Consider the following 6,663-nt stretch of genomic DNA (forward strand, 5'->3'; position numbering starts at 1 on the left):
ATGTGGCCCATATTCTTATTTGATCCTAATTTTATCTGAGTAACAGAAAGCAGGAGGAAAGGAAAAGGGTTATACTTCAGTTAATGATGACTTAAAATTCTAGACCATAATGTGTAAATTTAATATAAATAATTTTATTTAAAGATAAATGGCCAGGAAGCACTCTGCAAAGTAACAACAGAGAGTTATTAATGCTGATAATTACATGGAAAATTCTAAGACTGTCCACATAAAAGCTTTGATTAATTGAAATTACAAATGATGTAACAATAGGAAGCCAATGGTAGGATGCTCAGGAGCCGTAATGAACAGTGTAAGCCAGTTTGCAAAAGGCAGGCATTTTTGCAGAGCCTTATGTTTTAATTTCATGCTCTATTAATGTGAAGTAAATATAACATCACAACACACCAATTAAATGGTCATAATGAGAACATTTATTTCTCAACCCCGGTTTCTTTTTGGATGTGGGGTTCTTAATTCAGCCTTTTTAGCAAAGCATGTTTCACATAGCGTGAAGAGCCCGAGCCCACCCTGGGAGCTGTGGGCTGCCAGGTTTTCTTCCTTTATTGAGTAAACTTACTCAAAATCCGTGTTAGAGACCAGCAACCACAAACTCAGATATATTCAGGTACTAGGAAGGGAGTGCAGTGAATGAGGCAGGTGGGGGACATTAAGGAATAGTGGAGACTGTGGAGGACTAAGAGCATACACCCCAGGAAAACGGTGCTGACCCTCTTTAGCTCCAGGTTGTTATTGCCAGTTAGGAAGACAGGCCCAGTGTTGCCAGATCTTTTGATTTTTTCAAGAGAAGTCAAGAATCTTTATTTTAAATGACAGTGTTTGATTTTACCTTGGGCAACTATTTCCATTGAGATACCTTAGAATGCAACCAACAATGCACTCCAGTGAAAGAAGCTTAATCAGTAGGGGTTAAGATGAAAAATAATCAGAAATTGAAGGGTTGGTGGTCTCAAAGCCCCCAGCCCTTCCCATCCTCTTACTCCACCATCTTCAGTATGCCAGTGATTCTCTCCTCATGATCACAAGGTGGCTGCGGCATCCCCAAGAATCTCATCCTCATCCCATCATGCTCAAAGGCTGAAAGAAAGGAGCCCAGTTACTTAACAAGATAACTCTACTTGTGGGTCTCTCTCTATCAGGGAGGAAAATGTTTCCCAGCATCCCTGAGAAAGATTCCCTTTACTTGCATTAGCTAGAATGATGTTACATGTTCACCCCCAGAAGTCAGAGGGCTTGGAAGAGGGAGTATCCAGCATTTTCATTCTCCTTGCAGGAGGCAGATTCTACCTGCTTGGGAAAAGGGTTAAAGAACGGATGTTGGGTTGACAATGAGCAGCGTCTATGACGGTACCAAATTTGTTTAATTGAAACTGGCACATTGGTCACATACAAATGTAAAGCAGGCCGTTTGCCGGCTCCTTTAGGGGTCACATGACTTCTTAGCGGGTTAGAATCTAAGCAGAAGAGCTGGCTCTTTTGTCAATCTATTTAGCCCTATTGAATGGCCCTTCTCCTAAAGAGCTTTTCTAACTAAAGCCATGGTGCTTGTAGTCTGGGCACCCTCCATTTCCCTGAAGATTGTGGCACATTCCTCTCAGCTTTAACTTTTTGAAGATACTGTTCTTTTCCTTAAACTCACCGTTCTCTCACTTCCCATTACTTACGACTTAAGATATGTCCCATTCTTTCTAGTTCAGTATGAATGGTTCACATCCACAGCTATCTCCTTTCTCTTCACATCTGGAGTTGACCCCACTTGGGAAGGCTCTTCCTTCCTTGGAAAAAATCTTCACACACAGGGCTAGGGTTCCAGGGATGACTACTGGCAAACTCCCTCCCACTCCCCACCCAAGCCTACTGGTCAAAAGGGAAACCCCCAGTCTAGGTGAGCCAATCTCAGTCTAACTCTTAGGAGCTAGAACAGAGCTGAGCTACCTTAATGGTAGCATTTTAGAGAAGAAAAACATAAGCCCCTACTTCCAGATACCCCAGAATGCCCCATTCCCTGCCTGCCCGAAATGGTTGCTCAGCTCTTCCTTCAGTACTGTGGGCCACCCAGACCTGCCAATGCATGCATTCTCCCCCCAGCTAGAGTTGCTTTCTGTTTCTTACAACTGAAACATCTTCTGAAGAAGAGCTTTAATTTGATCAGTTCCAGTTCCCCAGGTGTGGGAGAGTTATTTCCAAAGGTTTATAGAGCATTGCATTGATGACACCGGGCTTCAAAATTCCACTCCCACCTGTCAAAACCGAGCTTTCCAAAGGTTAGTTCATCCATCATGCAAACCCCACGTGGAAATTTCAGAGAATGCCTGGCAGTTAGTTAATCTAAACTGGCATGTTCCCCAAGTCTTTAGCGTTTAGTGATTTCAAATTCTGGCACACACACGAAATAAACCCAGCTATAGTAGCATTTCCAGGGAAGTCTGACACAGTGCTTGGATCTTGCTCTCTGTTACCCAGTTCAAAACAAAAAAAAAAAAAAAAAAAAAAAAAAAAAAAAAAAAAAAAAAAAAAATTAAAAAAAAAAAAAAAAAAAAAAAAAAAAAAAGTAAAATGCCAATTTCAGAGTGAAATTTTCCATGAATTTTAAAGATGTGTGCCTCTTTGGGGAGTACTTCTTCCCTGGCACGTGAGTTTATGTTTACGCCTTTAAAACTTTGATGGACATGTCATATCTCTTCTCAGCACACCATGTGCTTGGGGACACGTGTACCTGCTTTGGTCAAGAATTGTTAATATATTAGAAAATGGCTTTGATAGCCCCTGGCTATAACCAACCTAGGCCAAAGGAGTTCAGTCTCAATTAGGATAAATACTTTAACATAATTTGCACTATTGCTGTGTCTGGGAGTAGAGGAAATGAAGAACTAGAAATCCAGAAGCAATTTTTGCGGGTGTGAAGGCAGAGGAAAAGAAGAGATGGCCTCACACCAGTGTTTCTCAAAGGAAATTTCACAGAACCAGTCCAGCTTCGTGAAAATAGATTCTAAATTCTCTTATGGATCCAAATGTAAAATAGCATATTAAAGGTCCTGAAAAGTCCTGCAGTGAAGAAACAGTTTTCACTGTGAAACATGCCCCTTTTCATTCCTTGTTGACATCTTTTCATGCTAGTGCTTGCAGTGGTGCTGCCATGACTACTTGCCAGTGGATTCTGTAAATAATCAGGAATAATAATGCTTCCAGAGACAGACAGTGACTGTAGTATCTTAACACAACCTATGCTGAGTGATGGGTGGTGTCTCTTCTTTTTTTGCCCTGGAAAGATCCCCAGACTACACAGAACACAGTCACAGATGCCCTGGGGACATCATACACTGTGATGCTAAATACCTGCTTTTGTCTACATACAGGGTGCTCTTCAAGGATGACATGAAGGGTGAGAAACACTTAGCATGGGGCCAGGCAGCCCTGTGAACATCTCTGCCACTTAACCTTGAGCAAACTGCTTCACACCCATGAGCCTCAGTGTCTGCATCTCTAAAACAGGAATAACACCAAACCTTATAGGACCTTATACAATAGTTTAGTGATTAAGAATGTATTAGGTTGGTTGGTGCAAAAGTAATTGTGATTTTGCTATTAACAGTAGTGGTCAAAATGCCAGTTACCTTTGCAATAACATAATAAGATATCAAACCATGATAGTTGTGATTATTGCAGAATTCCTGTGGTATCTGAGATATGAATAAAGTAAGCACCCAGCACTAAAACTCTCTTTTCTTAGTCTGTTCAGGCTGATATGATATTCTTTTATCTAGAATATCATAAACTGGTGGCTTATAAACAACACAAATGTATTTCTTACAGTTCTGGAGGCTGGGAAGTCCAAAATCAAGGCACCTACAGATGTAGCGTCTGGTGAGGCTGTGCTTCAGGGCTCATAGACCCCTGTCTTTTTACTATGTCCGCACACGGTGGCAGGGACAAGGGAACTAGCTGGGGGTCCCTCTTATAAAAGCACTAATCCCATTAATTAGAGTTGTCCCCTTATGAACTAATTACCTCCCAAAGGGCTCCACCTCTTAATACCATCACAATGGAAATTAAGATTTTGACATATCAATTTGGGGAGGACATAAACAGTCTGTAACATCTCTGAAGAGTAAATAGCAATTCTGATACAAGTAGGAAAATTTCACTGGCAACACTGTTATGGTAATCAGGTATTAAAACCCTAATTGAATTATAATCCCTCTGTTAATTGCTGCTGCCACCAGTAGGTTATGATACAATTTATCCTCTTAGGGAGCCAGATTCCCCCTATAAGAAGGTTGAATTAATAATACAGCAAAATTCACTGTGTTGATTTTTAGAAAAAATAATATATCTGAGAGGTGTTCAATTTAAGTCAGATGTTGCTCCAGGCACCAACTATTTGGGAGAAAAAGGCCCACCTGAGCCTAAGGCAGGCCAGGACAGGCAGCTTTGGGGGTGCTAAGGAGAAGCCCCCATACACCAAGCCTCACTCCTTAGCAGGTCTCCTGAAATAAGAGGAGCAGGAGAGGGGCAGGGAGAACCTCCAGCTATTCAAGGAAGAGGGTGAGCTAAGCTGATGGATACTTGAATTATGGGAAAAAATGTGAAATTAGAAAAACCCATGAAAAGACCCAAAGCCTTATGAACCTCTTAGGGATTACAGAATGTTTTCGTTCACATAGAAACAAATCGGGTAAAAAGTGCTTGTACCTGTATACCAGGAGCCAGTGAGTATGCAGAGAGAGCTTCAGTGAAAGGAGAGTTTTAGAAAATGATGGACCCAGTCTTACTTAGGAATCAGATACCTCCTTGTACATATGTACACACATGTGTGCACATGTACAGACACACACACTAGAGAGTGCCTAAAGGTGAATAGTTATATAGCTCTCCCTACATCATATAAACTGTGTCTCACTTGGACTTGCCATTGCCTGAAGCAGATTTTGTAGAACATTCTGATCTTCAGCTGGTTATCCGGGCCTCCCAGTCAGCCCTATCTATACCCCGGAGCTCAAGAAAGATCCCTTCCAGGCACATTGGCTCACACTTGTAATCCTAGCACTTTAGGAGTTGGAGGCAGGAGGATCACTTGAGGCCAGGAGTTCAAGTGATGAGGCCATTTTGTAGAGATGGTGTCTCACTATGTTGTCCATGCTGGAGCGTCACTTGAGGCCAGGAGCTTGAGGCTGCAGTGAGCTATGATCATATCACTATACTTGAGCCTAGGTGACAGAGACCATATCTCTAAAACCAACAGAAAAGAACGATCCTTGAAGTCACACTCACTGCTGATAGCTAGAGGGGGAACCCCCAAGCCAAAGCAGGGGCTGCCTTTGGGGGTTGACCTGATGAATATCATCAAAATAGAGTGGCTTTCCACCCTCATAACAGACAAGAGCAAACTCCACTGCGCTTGGGTTCAAATCCAGCTCAGATACTTCCTTGAGCAAGTTACAAATGTTTAGAAGATTCAGTGTTCTCATGTATAAGCTGTTTTTTTGTGAGGATTCAATGAAAAAGGTGTGTACAGAAAGTGCTTAGTACAGGGCTTGGTACACAGTAAGTGCTCAATAAATGTTAGCTCTTGTGATTGGTCAGTGTGATCTGTCACTGAGTTGTGAGGGCTGGTCTACATGAGTGTTTCCCAGAAGAGTCGTGTCTTCAGCCTCTCACATGCTGACCATTTTGTTTAAAATCTTTGATAGATGAAATTTTTTTCTTTTTTTTCCCTTTTCTTTTTTTTTTTGGATTGATGAATTCTACACTCCCTGGCCTTCCTTGTACAGAGGGTTCTTCCTAAGAACTCAGTGCCAGGATTTTGAGTAACACTGGATATTCTGTGTCCAGAGTAATAATGGGGTCATTCATACAATTTCCACCGCTTTACAGATGAACAAACTGGGGATCAGAGAAGGCAAGCCACCTGCCCAAGATCACACAGCTTGTCAGAGCAAGATAATAGCATCCAGGCCTATGTATAACAGAGCTCTTGCTTCTTTGGCTCTGCTGAAGCTCGTGTATCTGTGGTGTAGGTTTGCTGTCTCCTGTGCCAATGTCAGGAGGACAGGCTAATCTCCTGGGGACAAGAACCCCTCAGATTCCAGGAGGAGCAGAGAAAGCAGAAATGGCCTGGAGGCCACAGGAGAGTCCCAAGGGCGAGGCCAGCAAGTGCTTTCTTCCCCCAGATGCTCAGAGTATCCGCTGAGTTGCCAAACGGACTTCCGGAGGTGTTGACTGCAGGCCTCAAACCAGAGAGCCGCTGGGAAGCAGGCTCTCAGGGTAACTGGGGCCTCGCCATGTCAAGAGCAGGCCAGGACTCCTCAGCACAGAAGCTGGGAATCTTGAGTGTCCAGATCAGCCTGAAACTCTGCACTTGGGAAAGGCCATCTGGCTGGGGGCACCTGTATGCTGCTGTGACGGGGGAATCCTGCTGCTCTCCTCTCTCACAAGGTGGTGCCATCCGCCTTGTCACTGCTCCTCAGGACAAGTCTGACTGCTCTCCCTGCACCTCTGGCCATTGAGAATCCAGTTGCTCCATCGTGGTGGAAAATCATCAATGTTCAGAGGGACACCTTCCGATACTGGGGTTCTGGAGAGCCTGGTGCCACATGACAAGGAGCCATGTGGCAAGGGCGGGGAGGGACAGGAGTGGGAGAC

This window comes from Cebus imitator, unplaced genomic scaffold (genome assembly GCF_001604975.1).
Source record: "Cebus imitator isolate Cc_AM_T3 unplaced genomic scaffold, Cebus_imitator-1.0 Scaffold396, whole genome shotgun sequence".
NCBI lineage: Eukaryota > Metazoa > Chordata > Mammalia > Primates > Cebidae > Cebus > Cebus imitator.